This window comes from Megachile rotundata, chromosome 15 (genome assembly GCF_050947335.1).
Source record: "Megachile rotundata isolate GNS110a chromosome 15, iyMegRotu1, whole genome shotgun sequence".
NCBI classification, from domain to species: domain Eukaryota; kingdom Metazoa; phylum Arthropoda; class Insecta; order Hymenoptera; family Megachilidae; genus Megachile; species Megachile rotundata.
In genome coordinates, this window is record NC_134997.1 from 5,248,628 (window position 1) to 5,267,599 (window position 18,972).

At 31.2% G+C, this 18,972-nt stretch overlaps 1 long non-coding RNA gene across 6 annotated transcripts in view; it reads left to right on the top strand.

Annotated features, from left to right (window-relative positions):
- The window catches only part of LOC143265844 (uncharacterized), a 33,444-nt gene that overhangs the window by 10,682 nt on the left and 3,790 nt on the right, over positions 1-18,972 (top strand). For 2 of the 6 annotated variants that reach the window (XR_013040599.1, XR_013040601.1), the window contains exon 3: positions 7,856-9,234. The exons of 2 other annotated variants lie outside the window; for them this stretch is intronic. This is a non-coding gene — a long non-coding RNA (uncharacterized LOC143265844). Of the gene's footprint in view, positions 1-7,855; positions 9,235-18,972 lie in introns of those variants that run through there. 2 more of the 6 variants (XR_013040602.1, XR_013040604.1) reach the window with 1 other exon arrangement.

The following is an 18,972-nucleotide window of genomic DNA, read 5'->3' on the forward strand; positions in this document are numbered from 1 at the left end:
AACTGTTACTATAATCTATTACTTATCTATTACTGTTTGGCTAATTATGTAAAACAAGTATTTTTACGAATTTTCATACTTTTTCGTAAAATTTTTGGTCAATAACTTATATTGTATCTAAAAACGATAATCAATTGAGGAAGGTTAGATTCAGTTAAATGAGATCAACCTAACCTTAGCATATCTATGCTTCCATTCAAAACAAGGTCTACAATTATTCTATTCCACATGAATTATCCATTTTCATTTACTATTACTATTTATTTATATTACTTACTTTATTAATTAATCTCTTAGACACAACTATACTATATACTACTACTATAGTGGCTTTCGCGGATACCATCTCTCTGTACGACGATTCACTATAGTGGCTTTCGCGAATGCATCGTAGATCACATAGCACCACATTGGCGCACTCTACTAGCTCGCTCACCGTTCCAATTGAATGATCCTTTTCATATGTTTTGATTCGCACTTATTTGCCTTCACCACGTTGCATAAGAGTATTAACAAATCCTACAAAAGTACATTACACGTAAATAAAAGGTAACGCCAAGTTTAAGCACTATGGGAGCACCTCTTTGCACTAATACGACATTGGAAACATTTGGAAATTACATATTTTGTGAATTTTCTAAAAAAGTAAATTATCAAAGTTAAAGCATATTATATCTTTGGGAAAAATTTTAATTTAATCATCAAAAACTTCATTCCAATGTACGTGCGTAGAGAATAGCATTGTCACACATTGTAGTGCTGTTTACGCGTAATTCGCGTCGAAGTCTGCCGTACAGAGAAGGGGCGCGTAAATTTCAGCCGTGCCTAAAAGATTAATAGTAACGATACTATACGAATTTTTATTTTGACCGAAAAGTGTTTTGAATATGCAACATAACAAATGATTGTCCTGCATAGTATAGTAGAAACTTTGAGTATCTTATATTATAAATTTGATATAAAAATTATTTTAATTCGTCAATTACAATGGCGGTTCGCATATGTACACTATGGGACTGCAGCATTCTATTTATACTGGAAGTTATCGATAACATAGTAAGTAAAATGTATTGATTGGTGCTTTTAGGATTTTATCAAGTTTCCGAATAAATTTTGTTTTCGTACATATTTGTTTACTTTCATACAATTTTAAAATAAGGGCTAGAAATTTTCTGGAGCACCCCCTAATTTTAGTTACAAGCTGCCACTGGTAAATTATAATGATATTTTAAAATAAAATATGTTATAAACGACCCAGGTTTCCTATCAATAACACTAATTATGAAATATTGAACAAGCTTGCGCTTTTTCCAAGCTTGAAAAGTAAATAAACGTAAATATTTACAAGCTTCCAATTTCGTTCGACGAAATTTCGCTTGTCCGTAAAAACGACTGACCCATAATATTTCGCTAACATTTTTTCATCTAAAACCGTCGACCGGGATAAACCTGTTGCTTTCGCAACGATAAATGAAAATTTAGGCGATAAATCTGGATATAGAGATAAACAACAGTGTACACAATTAGTGAAATTTCCATTCTAATTTATCGTCGAAAAAAATGCAACTTATCAATTGAAAAACGTACGAATAGTTTTTCGTTGATTGTTTCTTAATTATTTGCAAATAATTGAAATCCAAACGTGTGAAACTGAAAAGCATCGAAATGGAATTTTTTGTACATCTAAATAATCGAATTTCAAATTATTATGTATATCTAGTATAATAATATAATAATGCATCACTTATATATCATTTTTGTAATTCTATTAGAAGCAATTAAATAGCGAACACTTTATTCAAAAGAACATGGAAAATGCAGCTTTTAATACAATGCACGTCCGAGTCGAGGGAATTTGAAAAGAAAATAGTGGACGAAGTAATCTAGAAATAGCCGATAAAGGTCAAGAACGTTAATAATTGAAAATGATGATATATGTAGTAAAGTTAGATTGAAAGTAATCTAACGTACACATACTCTTTTGTACATATACATATTCTTTTATACTTTGAGAAAATTCTAGAAGGTTAAAAGGCGATGCGAGGGCGTGAGGACATCGATAGTGTTTCTCTTTTTTCACTGACTTCGCATTATGCAAAAAGCTCTTGAACGCTTGATGCACCAACAAAGAAAAAGAGAATCGAAAGAAAACAAATATATACAGAGTATTAAAACGCCTACACTGTCGCATATCGAAATTCTTTTAAACGAAAAACTTTGTACGAAGATTGAACACAGGAAATTCCTTTTCTGCAAGCTCATAGATTATCGATTAAATTTTTGTTACTATATGAGGCAAGGAATATTTTTACTGGGTACTTTTTGGGTACTCTGGGTGCTTGTATTATTGCGTCTATTTAATACAAAGGTAATTGTCCTGAAATCTACGTTTATACGATTATACGTCTACCTTTCTACGTTTTACGCTATACGTATCTACATTTCTACGTTTCTACGTTACAACGGTTCTACGCTTCTAACATTCTATGTTTCTACGTCATTACGTTTCTACAATTCCACAATTCTGCAATTTCATAATTTTGCAATTCCATGATTCTGTAATTCCATAATTCAGCAATTCCACGATTCCGCGGGTTTGCAATTCCGCGATTCTGAAATTCCATACTTCAGCAATTCCAAAATTCTGCAATTCTGTGGGTTTGCAATTCCGCCATTCTGACATTCCATAATTCAGCGATTTCACGATTCCCCAATTCCGCCGTCTTTTAATTCCACGATCCTGCAACTCCACTATTCTGCAACTCTAAAATTGTGGAATATCATAATTTTTTAATTCCATAATTCAGCAATTCCTCGGTTTTGCAATTCCGCGATTCTGAAATTCCATAATTCAACAATTCCAACATTCTCCAATTCCAACATTCTGCAATTCCGTGGGTTTGCAATTCCGCCATTCTGACATTCCATAATTCGACAATTTCACGATTCCCCAATTCCGCCGTCTTTTAATTCCACGATCCTGCAACTCCACTATTCTGCAATTCCAAAATTGTGGAATTTCATAATTTCTCAATTCCATAATTCAGCAATTCTTCGGTTTTGCAATTCCACGATTCTGCAATTCCGTAATTTTGCAATTCTACAACTCCACAATGGCACAATTCCACAATTCTACAATTCCACAATTCTACAATTCTACAATTCTACAATTCTACAATTCCACAATTCCACAATTCCACAAATCCACAATTCCACAATTCTACAATTCTGCATTTGTATGCCTTCTATATTTCCACATGTAGACGTTTCAATATGTGTACTTTACTGCATGTCCATTTTTCCAGGAAGGGAAGTCGGAAAGTAGAGGAACATCGAAATGTGGAGCGTATCTCATTTTTCTACACAACCTCCATGGATTTCATTGCACTTTTCCCAACGTTTCACAAGTTTTTTGATTCTGTTGGAAAACAGTTTTTCGGTTGCGTTTGCAATCAGTTAAATCTCTTTACTTTTTGACTTGTCCTTCAACATCTCTATATTTCTACATATCTATGTCGTACATTTGTTCATTTGTACTTCACATTTGTACGTTTCTTCATTTATGCATTTCTTAATGTCTACATTTGTACATTTTTACGTTTGTACTTCAGCTTTGTACGTTTCTTCATTTCTGTATTTCTTGATGTCTACATTTCTACATTTTTACACTCCTATATTTCTATATATCTGCATTTTTACGTTACCATATTCCTACATTTCTAAACATTTAAATAACGGAGGTTCAAAATTTGTATATTTCCTATATTATAAATTTCTGAATTTCAGTAATTGAAAATTTGTGAATCTGAAACTTTCCAACCTCCCAAATGAAAATCTTGCAAATGTAAAAATTTTAGAATCCCCGCACACTTTATTGGGATATCCCAGAATTTTACATACACCTGGGACGTACAAACATTGGCGATGAAATTATAAAACTGAAAGTTGACGAAACAAGAGATTCGTAGCGGAAACTTATTTAAACTCAGGAGTTTCATGAGAAAACTTTTCGAAATCCGTGGTGGTGATTCGCATTGGGGCGAAGTTTCAAGTAAACAAGTATTTTAAATCACATTGGGTGGTGGCTGAACCAGGTGTATCACTTCGTCGATAATTTTCGTTCCGATTGCGAGTACACCGTTCTCGATAACGCGTGCGGTCTATTATCAAGGGAGGAAAGGTTGCCGGGTTATGCGTTGATTTAAGATCCGTCCATGCTATTCATTTTCCAGGCAAAAATTATCTCCGTAATACCGCGCTCTGAAACGAGAGGGGTCTCTGTAAACTTTCGATGATATTTCCCCCGTGGGAGTTTCAGCGAGACTATTATTCATTATTATCTCAATAACATGCGGAGGAAGGGAGGTAAAAATAAAGATTAAAAAAATCGAAAGTATAATCTTCGAAAAAGAAGAGGATATTGTTATTGATTGGTTTCTAATTTTTTATTCTTTCTTATTTTCGAAGTGCATTAGTTCCTCGATATTGACCCAATAAACTGTAATATTTACATGTAACTTACACAAACTGTACACAAACTGTACACAAACTGCAACTTACACAAACTATTAGTCAAACTATTATATAGAGTTTGATATAAAGTACATAATTAATATAATATATTAATGAGGGATCGGTTTGTTCGGGGGTCGTCGGGTACGACCGGGCGCGATCGCGTGAGCGGGCGGTTCGGACAATTGGCGCCAAGAGAATTTGGCGTTACTATGATTGGGCGCGAAACATTAGCGGGAGGACAAAGGCGCGGATGGCATTTGTTTCCTTTTTACTCGGGAATTGGGAGAGAATGAGGACAACGCCGTGGCGTCGCGGGTCAGTCTCGTCGTAACGGTTGAAGTAGTACGTTGTCCGAAAAGTTGTCGCATAAATTTCTGTAGTTAATTTCTGTATTTTTGTTTGAATTATTAAAATTGTTTGTTATCGTTATTCCCAAAAAACATTCATCCGTCAACCTCGATTATTTCGATCCTATATTAATATGTGTAAATAAGTCAATATAATTTATACAAATTACAGTGAAATAATGACGTCACAGCTTGCAGTCTGATATAAATTATACATGATCTACGTGAATTGCAAATATTATTTACAATTGCTGCTGTATTAATGCATGTTACTAAATATGGTTAATATAATTCAACAGAAATTGCATGTAAGCTATGCAATATTCTGAACACATTAACTACTTGCTGCTCAATATGAATTATATATGATTTATATTTTGTAAATAATTTAGTTTCCAACGATTTAATTGAAATTCCAAATAATGGTTATAAATTATAAATATTATAGTGTATTTTATACAATTTCTTAGAAATGACATGTAATTGCATGCATTGTATAACATGTATACATATATTATAATAATAACAACAACAACAATGTTATTTAAAACAACGACAAAAACAACACATTAACAGCAGAATTAACAACGACAACGACAACAACCACACTAACAACAAGATTAACAACAACAACAATTATTACAACATTACCAACAATAACAATATAAACAACAAGGTTAACAACAACAACAACAGCAATTATTACAACATTACCAACAATAATAGTATAAACTACAATGATAACAACAACAATTATAACAACATTACCAGCAATAATAATATAAACAACAAGGCTAACAACAACAATAGCAATTATAACAACATTACCAACAATAATAATATAAACAACAAGGCTAACAACAACAACAACAGCAATTATAACAACATTACCAGCAATAATAATATAAACAACAAGGCTAACAACAACAACAGCAATTATAATAACATTACCAGCAATAATAATATAAACAAGGATAACAACAATATTACTAACAACAATAATATATACAACAAGGTTTACAACAGCAACAATAATATATACAACAAGGTTAACAACAAGAACAACAACAACTATAAAAACATTACCCACGAGAACAATATTAACAACACTGTTAACAACAACAAGAATTACAACATTACCAACAACCACAATATTGACAACAAGGTTAACAACAACGACAACAATTACAACAACATAGTCAATAACAAAAATATTAATCACAAAATCAACATTAACACCACAATCATTAACAATAACAATGACATTATAAACGACAATTGCAAATACAACAATGACTGTGTTATAGACAACAACAACAACAATAGAAACAGCAACGACATTTCTAATAAAACAAATACAACAATGACTACAAACTCGGCGACATTAACAACAAATGCAACAAAAGCAGAAACAACTATATCGAAATTATTATTATAAGGCAATTAATAATAATAATTATTATAATAGTTCATAATTTATTTATTTATTTATAATTATTATTATTGTAATTGTAATAATAAATAATTACGACTGTTATTAATAAACTAAATAGGTTGGTTCATGTTGCGAAATAACATAAGGTTACTATAACATCTTTTATCGCGGTACAAGTGTTACGTTTAGTCCGTGCGACACCGTAATAATAGAATTTTGTGAGAAGAAGGGTTGTTAATTTTCGTGTTAAAATTCTTCCTCAGGAATGAAGAATTTCCGGCGAGAAGCAATTATGATCGAGTTCTCTCAAAGCCGTGCTCTGCTCTCTTTTATTTATCTTTCTCGAAAAACGACCGTGTAAGAGGAAACATTCACAAAGAAGCGTTCTAACAAGAGAGCAAACGAAACGTTCAACCTTTCTAGCATTATTTTTACGCCGTTACAAATATTTGCGTGTATTATCCTCGCACAGAACGGTATTACGGTGATTTTTAAATAAAACTTTTGAGATTCGTGCTTTTTCTTCTCTGTTTAATTAAATTGCATTTGCGTGTATGTTGTATAAATGGGTTGGCGCTTTATAACCAACATCAGTATTCTCAGTAACATTAACAGCAACGAAAACAATTTTGACAATAGTCATATTAACAATGTCAACATTAATAGAAATAAGAGCAATAATGTTATTGATAAGATTAATTATAATGTTTGAAACTCAACAACACCAATAATATTATTAGCAATAACATCAACATCGCTATCATGAACTTTAACATCGATCACAACGAAGACAATAACGAGTATGTAAAATGCGCGGTAAATTCAAATATAGTTACGTAGTACATATTTGCAACAGTCTTATGTAAAATCATCAATTATTATATCAAATTATAAATCATTACTTAAAATCATAAATTATTATATACAATTATAGATTTTTATTCAGAATTAAAAATTAATGTATAAAATAATAAACTTTCATACCAAATTAAAAATTAATATACAAAATTATAAACTTTCGTACCAAACTAACAATTAACATATAAAATTTTAAATTTTCATACCAAACTAACAATTAACATAGAAAATTATAAACTTTCATGTCAAATTAAAAATTAATATATAAAATTATAAACTTTCATACCAAATTGAAAATTAACATATAAAATTATAAACTTTCATATGTAATTAAAAATTAACGCATAAAATTATAAACATTTATATCAAATAAACAATTAACATATAAAATTATAAAGCTTTTATACAGACTTAGAAGTTAACATATCAAATTACAAATTTTTACATGAAACAGCATAAAGTTTATATTAGAAATTTTTACACGCATAAAATTTCGTATAAACACCCTTTTCATAACCAGACAGAATTCTGCTAAAAAATTGCTCTCAATTTCTACTTCATTCTTCATGCTTCAGTTATTAATTTTACAAATTTTTTAATTTTGCAATTTCAACGTCAAATATTGAACATCAAGTATTTCGACGTTCAAATATTCAGAGCTGTAGCTACCAGATAAAGCTAATCTTAATTCCGTTTCCAGAAATCCCAAAAAAAGTGTTTTCTTCTTCAGAAAAAAGGGGTTCCCTTTCGACAAAAAGGAGAAGTTCACCCACGTGTAACTCGATTTGGAGTATTAGCAACGACGATCACCGAGTCCGATTACCCAGCTACCCTATCTACTCGACGTTCATAAAAATGCAAACACAACAATCTCCGTAGTCCCTGAAAAGACCCCAGCTTCGTTATCACGCCGGTCTTAGTAACACCGGTTCACCAACACCGATAAAGCCGTGGCGAAAATGAAGGCCGTTTAAGTTAAATGAAAAGAAATATACGCAGTTGCGGTTAGTAAATAACGTTCCTTGCAACGACGACGAAATTACGGTGTACAAATCGGAATCGAGAGAAAGAACATTTTCATCGACCCTTTTACCTTGTACAAGTTTATATTTTCCAACAGAGTTTCTCCATTTTTGTAATTTTCTTACAACCTTCTGCACGCTGTGTACAATTTTTTATTTTGTTTGTCAAAGTGAGTTTTGAAAATTCGTCTTGCGAACGAATGGTACAATCCCTGGATATGAAATTGGCAGCTCGTACGAAAATGTCATTTTATGGCTACAACATTATGTCACATACAAAAAATTGTCTTAGGTCATGCAAAATTATTACTAAATACGTTGATGACGACATATACATAGCAATTTGTTACTATCGTGATAATAAATTGTGTGGGTGATGAACGGTTGAGGGCCGTGCGAGCGTTTACGTTAGGCTCGAATATCGATAGCGTGTCATGTGAAATTTGGTGAATGCCATAGAAAATGTCTGAAGCCTAAAAGACTAGTTTACAACTCTCCAACCACATTATCAGAGTTGAAAAGAATTACAGATATTTAAGAAAATAATGAAGATGTAAAGCATATGATTAATGTATACAGAGCATGTCCGATACAAGCTGTCACCAAAGCAAAGGGTGGAAATACAAGATATTAACATGTGTTAATAATGTTATGTACAGAAGTAGTATCATGTTAGTAGCTGATAAATTATATCATTACAATTTGCACAGACTTTTTAATTTTACGGAAAACGTGAAAAATGCTGTAAATTTGTAGTGGTCCTAATTCGGTGGCCAGGGACTGTAGATGTTTCTCTATGAAACCATTTGTGAATGGTAATGTATTCTTGGTATATTGCCACCATTTGTATGGATTGAGGTTTGTCGACGACTGTAATATTATTAAACGTGTTGCAACGTTGGATATAAATGTAATACGAATAATGAAGAGTTGGACTTCGAATTTTTTAATGTTAAAATTAAAACTTGCTGTATAATATAAAAACAAATCACGGTACTTGTATTTTCAACATAAAACTTGATGTACAATATAAAAGTAAAACATTGCCTAACTTGAAGATTCCAAAATGCAACTTTACTGTCCTAATATGAGACCCAGCTAATCTCCGTTGCCGAGCTTTAAACGTCTCAGAAATGATATTTTATTTCGTAACTAACCGTGCACGCGTTTTTCATAATTGGCTTTCAAATCGATTGAACATTTTGAAGAATCGCATATTTGTGAAAAACGTTGTAGGAAGTTTTTGAAGCGGTTCGATTAAATTACAGATACCTCAACGATGAGTGTATTATCATTTTCATAGATACTATAGGGCATACAACAGAGTTTGACTTACTACATCGTTAAATAACGAAGATTCAACCTTGAACCTACTAGATAGTTATAACATTATTGTTTCAAAATATGGCACCCCTAGAAATTGTTATTACGAGTCGGGTTTTGGTGAACAGAGTTGATCTGAAACTTATTTTCCCTGTTTTTCACAAATTGAGCACGTGAAATCTATTTCTTCGGTATCGTAGTCTTTATAGGTCCATCGATAACGCTTCGTACACTGAACGGTTAAATTAATTTTATACTACAATGAAGAAACAGATTTCGTATGTTAAATTTTTGACAGAATATAGAAAAAGTAAGTTTCAGAGATAAACTGGGTCTTATATCCATTCTTTCTAACCGTTTGCATAATTTTCATTTGTATTTGATCATTGAAAATGCATGAAAAGTGTATTTTGCTATAAGATGTTTCTGAAATAGTGCAACTCAATAGAAAGGTGAATATGAAAAAATAAGCTAAATACATATAATAAAACTTATTCATATGTAGTTATATTTTTTGAGAATACCGAATTTGCAAAATTTTATAGTATTTATAAAATATTTGTTTATAACGCAAGAGCGACAAATGCATTTTTTCACTAATTTAAGAATTAATTAATGTTATTGAATGTAATCTAGTTATTAATAATACTAAAGTATGTTATTAATTATTTTGAGTAATATTATTATACTAATGTAAATTGCGATGCATTTAGTTTACACACATAAATAACAAATCTGTGTAACGTCCCCGGGAAGAATTTTTTTTTGGTTCAACATCACGACAATCTTGAACCCACTGACTAGAATAATCAATTATCGACTGTAGTTGCCAATTACCGACAGTATGTCAGATATCGATTATCGATCTATCAAATTCGACAGTCGGTAATCATAATATATATATATTATCATTTACATTAATTATCTTATAATTTTGATTTAGAGTAGGTAATATTTTCCGCGAAAATGATTGAACATTAAGTTTGAATCATTAAAACAAAATTATGTATTATTTTATTTTATTTTCTAATAAATAGTTTGTACGAGAAATTTCCGTTACGCTATGATGTGCCTACGTGCCGCGATACTCGCCTGAAATCCTTGAGATCAGCGCTAATCCTAGAAAAGGATAGCGATACTATTTCTATTTTCGGCATTTTGGACATTAAATTAATTAATTAATTAAATCAATTTATATACGTAAAATCAACCAGTGTTAAACTACTCATGGCCGGAACCAAAATTATTTCCTTAAACTAGAAAGCTGTAAATCGAAATAGACTCGCCTCTGATAGAAAAGGACAGAAAATGTATTTTTCGTTAAAACACCATTAGAGTACCATGTTAGTATCGAAACGATAGCCAGAAATTAAAGAGCGACATTTAAATTATAATTAAACCGTTCGATTTTATAATTAATATATAATAAAGAAGTTATATGAAAATTTAGATATTCTGACGTCACAGAAATTCTAGGAATTCGGCGAACCTGCGAGTATAAAAGGGCGAGCGAAACCCATCTAAGCAGCAGAACAATTTTCGAAGTCGAACGCGATAGAAGTCTCTCTGATTAGTATTAACCGGAACAATTTTCGCTGTCAAAGAGCCAAAAAGATTCTTAATACTTGACTGGTCAAGCGGGTATTTGCCATTCGGTTACTTGATCGCTGGGTTGTTTCAGCAGCTGGTGAACAACAGGCTCCCCGTTCAAGCGATCTGGTTTTGGGTGTCAGTATGCGCTCTGGCAAAAAGGGCTATGGACAATTAGTTGTCGAGTCAAATTAAACAAGAATAATTGTTCCGAGGAAACTTATTAACTTTAGATAAATTTTGGAAGTTGAACTAGTAAAGGAATATTCTTCTGTCTCTAGCGTACATTTCCGTAGTCGACTACACCGCGTTAGATAGTAGATAAATCTGTCTAATTTTGCGAAAGCGTATCCTAATACGTTTAGAGAATTTCATTTAGGTCGAATTCCTCGCGGCGGTAGACTATAAAAGCGCTAACATTACTAATTTTGTAAAATTTCATTTATATTAAGTTAGAAACCGAATCACACTTAGGTAGGATTCATTATAAATTACAAGCGTGTTAATCAAGTAAAATCTTGTCATTGCGATAGCGTCGAACACAAAAATCAAATATCAAATTTAGTTAATATTGCGAATACGAAGTTTGCTTTATCAGAGACCCGACTCAGATACGGTCCAATACAAAGTATTGAATAGCGAGTTTCAAATCGTTAAATTCACAATTGTCAATTACATTTTACTTAATTCATCAAATATTATTATTATTATTATTTCAAGATCTATTTAGTTTCTCTATTCTAATTAATCAATTATAATCTATATATTTTTCTTTATTTGTTGTTATCGTTATTTGTTAGTTCTATTTCTTATCGTTTTATTGAATAAATCTGATTGTTGAAAGATATTGACCTGTGGATTTCACTCCTTAACCGCACACCACACGAATCCCACAATCTTTATTCGTAAAATCGAGTCGTTTAGGGGTAAAAGCCGCTCTTTACCTTTTAGCGCTTGTAACTAACTAAACTTAGGTTCCAGGATTGTTACATCTGGTAGAGTAATATAAAATAGTAAACCAATTTTAATAATATTACTTATTACATTTACTGACTTACATTTTCTAACTGTAAAATTAATAAACAATTTCTTGATTGTAAACTTTCTTACAAAACAATTACAAAACAAGTACTTGAAAAATTATGTCACTGACATTTAATGAGTGGTCAGTCATGTTATCACGTACGAAGGAAAAAACACAATACATAATTTCAATATTCAAACAAAATTAATTTGAATTCTCTACTATTTATTTAGTCTAAAACAACTTTACTAATTAACAAATTATATAATATTAGTTACGACCTTAATAAACTGCTGCGTTTGCTTGAGTTATGAGACAAATTTAAAAATATTGAATGTTTGAATATTGCACGATAATATTTTTCCGTGTTATACGTAATGAATTATAGAAACGTACAATTATAGCTGTGTGAAATCGATACATTTTGCTACCACATTTCAATTAATTTATACGTTCAAAGTAAGCGGAAATATTATTAAAAAAATTCACTCGATTGTTAATTACAGGGATTCGTTTCAGCAATAGGACATTTAATACTTGCGACTGATTTTATGAGAGTTTAGCAATAGGGAAAGGAATACAAATATTCAATAAAGTAACCAATTGTATTAAATATTTAACTGTGGACACAATTAACGTGTATAATACGAAAATATGTAATAATTGGTGTACTTTCTTATCAGAGCTTTTGCATTTACAAGAACGCAGATAGCGGTGTTAGCAACAATTCTCAGCTTAAAAGTTTGAAAATTTGTGAATTCAGTAGTTCAGTAACTCACAAAGGAAAGATCTTTTTCAAACTTGCCTAAATTTGGGAAATTTAGAATGTTGAAAGATAATCTGGAAATTCACTAATTTCGTTAAGTTAACTTGAAAACAAGAATTCGCTAACTTCAAGGTTTCATAGTCTGAAAATGTGCAAATCATTTGCAAGTTTAAATATTCGAAAAGTATCAGATCATGTACAGTAACACTGAACCTACCGAAATCTAATGTGTACTTAATTTGAAATTAAAAAATAAATAAACAAACGACAAAACATAAATTAGTACACACACTTATTCTTTATCATGATGAAAATCAATTCTGATTTCAAGAAATGTATTTTACCAAAATGTGTTCCTTATAGTAAGAAGCTTGTGGAGCGATCTTTTGATCGGCTTGATAGTTTTAGTGTTAAAAATTCGGAAATCTAACGATCCTTTAACTTGAAGTAACCAGGTAATTTAAACTTATCTAGAAAAATTGATATAACAATAATTACAACCTTAACACTTGCTTGGTCACAAAGAGCGTTTAAAAACGTTCAATCTCAGAGTACAGAATAATATTTTTACGTGAAGTAAATTCACGAACTCCATGTGAACTCAGTTTTCATTACTTTCAACACTAAAAATAAACTAAAATATTAGTAATTAAATTTCGACTAGATTAATTGCTCGTTCGATAGTTAAATTTACGTAATAAAAATTAAAAAGAAAGTAGATTTAAGAAAACCGTGATGTCAGATCCAACGGCGTGCAACGCGAGGCCAGGCTACAGTATGGCCGCGTCTGCGATCGATTCAGCTTCCAGAATATTTCGCGGAGAAGCGGCGTCACGAGCATATAATCCACGAGAGCGTCATTATGCACGGAAACCGCACACGAACCCGCCACTTCCGGTGCAACAGATTACACTCCAACATACACCGGTCGAGACGACCGAAAGTTCTCGCTTGACGACCATCGTCGCCGAATCGCATGCAGTTCCTAAAGAATTTACCTTCAAAAAGTTCTATTCAAAAGCATCAGCACATGCTTCGCCTCTTTATGATCACATTTGACGTGTGTATACATCGTGTTTCGAGAATTGTGCTCGGTTCTTTCGACAGAGATCAAAACAGACGGTTGCTCTTCAGGGCGTGGCTCTACGCTACGGTTTTCAAAGCCATTTTGCGGATGTACTGTAAATGACAAAATTACGTATTTTATCAATTTAAAAGATCCTCAGATTTTTCTTATAATTACAGCATACTTTTATAGTGCATTGTATATTTTATAGATTATTTTTTAATAAGTAATTAAAAGTAAAAATTGAAAACCTAACTTCTTTGCATTTGGAGGTATTTTTATTAGACAGCTATTTTAAAACGTTTTAGTTGAAACATTTAATGAATTGAAGTTATTTATTCCTCTTTTGATGTCACTATGTTTTTCTTTGCTTATACATTATTATAACATTGTATATTCAGTTAAAAAATATTTATTTTAAGTTATTGCGTTAAACCGAATGAGAGTCACTTTTCGAGTACAAAGAATTAAATATAAGTCGAAGAAAATCGTTTAATATTTTGTCACTCTTTTTTACCACATTAAATACATAAGAATCTGATTTAGAAACTTGCAAGATTAAAAATTTGGGAATTTTAAAATTTAGAAATTTAAGAATTTTTTAACAATGAAATTTAGAAATTAAAAATTTGGAAATTTAAAAATCTTTAAGATCGAAATTTTTTAAATTTAGATGTTTGTGAAATTTGAAAAAATTTCTCTGTGTCTCCGTCTCTAAAATAATTTTATAAAGTTTGAGAAATTAAGATAGCTATTTAACATAAAATGAAGTCAAGGTTTTTGTTCAGCAATTAACACAAAAACATGGAATACTTAAAGTACATTTATGTCCACACCCACCTTTTGTTCTAGAATATATCAAGTATCAATAACATTGTTAAATTAATTAAACTCGTGTGTGTCGTATATTTTTGAAAGAAATCTCTTGAGTATAGTAGTTGGGATACCGCGTGTAGATTATTGTGAATAAACAGGGATGGTACAAACGAGGGAATTTGTAAAATTTTTTATACGCGAAGGTGGATGTAGGTTGTATTCCATTGGGGAGAATTCGAGGAGTATTCTAATTCATAAATTTCTGACATTGCGTGGTTCTTAGTTTTTTCATTTTTTTATTATCGTGTTATTAAACTTGGTAATTGAGATATTTTTTTATTTTAAATGAATTACTGAATTTGAATGTGTTTAGATTCTCATATTGCGAAATTCGTAAAATTCTAAGTTTCTACATTTTTAAGTTTATAAATAGCCAAATACTGAATTTCTTTTTGGTATTCTAGAATTTTTAAATTTCTCAAATTTTGTAAGGTTCCCAATTTGTAAATTTTTATATACTCAAATTTTCAATTTACAGAGTTTTACATTTTTTAATTTTCACATCTCTATATATCCTTGTATCCCTATATTAGTATATCCCTATATTTCTATACAGGGTGTCTTACAATTAGTGTAGGTCCCTGAAATGGAGGGTAGTTGACGTGATTCCGAATAAGATTTCCCTTTGCAAAAATGGGGTTTGAAGCTTCGTTTTTGAATTATTAAGGAACAACACGGACCTATCAGAGTGCGAGGATTACACATGCGCAGACGCGAGAGCGACAGCTTCGGATAACGCGTAGTTATCCAAGGTGTGGTAATCCAACGCGTAGTGATGCAATGCGTGGTAATTCTACGCTTAGTAATGCAACGTGTAGTAATCCAACGCGTAGTAATCCAACGCGTAGTAACCCAGCGTGTGAATATCCAACGCGTAGTAATACAACGCGTAGTAATGCAACGCGTAGTTAACCAACGCGTGGTAATGCAACGCGTGATAATTCTACGCGTACTAATGCAACGTGTAGTAATCTAACGCGTAGCAATCAGAGCGCGAGGATTACGCGCGCTCAGCCACTAGGCTCGAAGCTGTCGCTCTCGCGTCTGCGCATGCGTAATCCTCGCGCTCTGATTGGTCCGCGTTTTTCTTTAATAATTCAAAAACGAAACTTCAAATCCCATTTTTAACAAGGGAAATCTTATTCGGAATCACGTCAGCTACCTCCCATTTCAGAGACCTACACTGATTGTGAGACACCCTGTATATCCCTATATCCTTACTTTTACTACCAGACAATACCAGTAATTCTTAAAATTGTTCCTCTACAGTCTCTGTTCAGTTATTTGATCACATTACAATTTAAAAAATCGATGAACCATGAATATTGCATCAAGTGATTAAATAACGAAATTTGAATTAATTCATATATGAGAACTGAACATTTTACATGAGAATCGGTTGTTATTACTGGTAATTAAATGGTCTCTGAAAATACACAAAGGAAGCGTTGAAAAGAACGATAAGCCATCATAGCGTGCAGGAATTACAAATTAAAATTCCTCCTGCGCCGATGAGAGGGAGGTAAGAACGTTTTTTCATGTAGTCCGGTATAGTGGTCTGAACATAGACTTAGCATGGTTATATCGCAACAGTCAAGCTCAAAAGTTTGGGACTAATTAATTTTATAAATGAGATTGTCATAACAATTTCGATTTCATAATGTGTAATTAAGTTTGTGTATAATATCGATGTAAAATTGAACACCTAAAAATAATATCTATTAATCGTTGAATATCAATTTTTTAAGATAATTTGTCAATTTTGCAATATTTTATTTATGTAATTTATGTTTTTCACCTTCGTTTAATTTTGTATTTTCATCTTTATTCTTTATGTATGTTTTTCTGTTAAAATAGTACCTTGCGTGTCTTTATCTCTAAATTCTAATGTTACAATTTATTGTTTGTAATTAAAAATATAATTTGCGTGTCTGGTAAGTTGACATGCGACACAATATTATTTGCAATTTTCCTTAGTGCCAACTGAATTATTTATAGTAACTTCTAGGAGAAATTACTTCTAGTAACTAGAAGTTACTTCTCTTCTTACTTTATATTTTTTTATTATTGTTTATAAGTAGAAATTACGTGTAGCAGTTACTTTTAGTAACTTCTAGGAAAAAATCCCTTTAGGTAATTACTTCCAGTAACATCCAGTTACTTCCAGTAACAATTCCTTCTTAGTAATTACAAGTATTATTATTTACAATATTCCTCCTATCCCACTACCAACTTAATTCCTTCTAGTAATTTCTTTTCTTATTTGTATATTTTTTATGTGTTTTACTTAGTTTTTATATAGAGAAATTACTTCTAGTAACATTTAGAAAAAGTTCCTTCTTAGTAATTACAAACCATACATATTATTGACATTGTTCCACATTGCCAACTGAATTATTTCTAGTGACTTCTAAGGGAAATTATTTCTAGTAAGTTCTCTTATTATTTTTATATTTTTTTATTATTTGTTATACGTAGAAATTGTTTCTAGTGACTTCTATAAAAAAATTCTTCCTAGTAATTACTTCTAGTAACATCTAGCAGAAAATACCACTTCTAGTAACATTTACAAAATGTTCCCTCTTAATAATTACATGTAATATTATTCACATTGTTCCTCACTGCCAATTTAATTACTCCTAGTAACTTCTAGGAGTAATTACTTTGAGTAACTTCTAGGAAAAAATCCCTCCTAGGAATTACTTCCAGTAACAATTTATTCTTAATAATTACAAGTATTATTATTTACAATATTCCTCCTATCCCACTACCAACTTAATTACTCCTAGTAACTTCTAGGAGTAATTACCTCCTACTAAATACCTCCTAGTAATTATCTTCTAGTAGTAACCTCCTAGTCATTACCTCTTACTAGTTACTCCTAGTAAGTAAAAAATACCCTCTTCTAGGAAAAATTCTCTCGTAGTAATTACTTCTAACAACTTCTTTATCCGTATTATACGCGTCAAATTCTATTTTAAATGCAGTTAATTGCAACTTTAAACGTAGATTTTAAATTGTGTTATTTCTATTTCTGTACGTTTAATCTTATCGAAATATCAGAGGTGCTTAGATATTATCGTTATGTATATGTGGACAAATTTTGTAGAAATTTTGTAATAAAAGGTGTTCATGACAAAGTATCGTGAAAGAAATGGCGAAAATAAACGGGTCTGCCACACGCAGTAGAATGTGCCCGTCATGTGTCAGACAGACGGCTGATTTAAATTTACGAGTTTCACTTGCTGTTATTCTTGTAAAATATGTAACCGTTATTAATTCTAAAAAGGATCATAAACAATACATCATATTATTGTATTGCCTATGTTATTGTAAATAATATACTGTAAATTCATAAATAAACAATAACTGTATAATAATCTAGTTTTAATGTTAGAATGTACCTACCTTCATTATTATAAAATTATTACTGTCTTGACTAACTGCAGAAAATACTATAAATAATACTACCTTATATTATTATGTTATCCGTATTGTTATAAGTAATACTATATTGCAAATTATCATAAACAAACTAACTCAGCAGTAGCTAAATAATACATATCTATAGTAATCTAATATTAATTAGGTTATAATTATTTATTTATTTTACAAAAATTGATTATTAATTTAAATTTAGATTTAAGTATACCAATAAAAAATTTCGAATTTCAAAATAGTTGTACATCTTCAAACCTTGAAACTTTATAAATTTATAAAATAAATGTTACAATAAACACTGGAGAAATATCTTCCTTTCTAAGAACAAAATTCCATTCGCTCCAAAATTTCAAACATTAAATCCTCCCAATGCACACAATTCCCGCCATCTTTACCTAACCTTAAAATTAAGCAAATTTGCTCAAAATAATTAGAACCGATCCTTCATTAGCATTCCTGGCAACCTGTACATCTTGGTCCAGCAGAATTCGGGCGATTTTAAGCAAAATGCATTAAAATCCTTGATCACAGCCAATCTTGCACATCCAGCTGATATAATAATCAATCTTCACTCAACCTGTTCTTATAGAATTTCCACTTGTTGGCGAAGCTTTCAATTTCGATGTATCCGCATTTGGAATGCTTGTAGTAAATCGAGGTACACGGAAGCTACTGAACACTCCTCGCCATTTAAAAGGATATAACAATG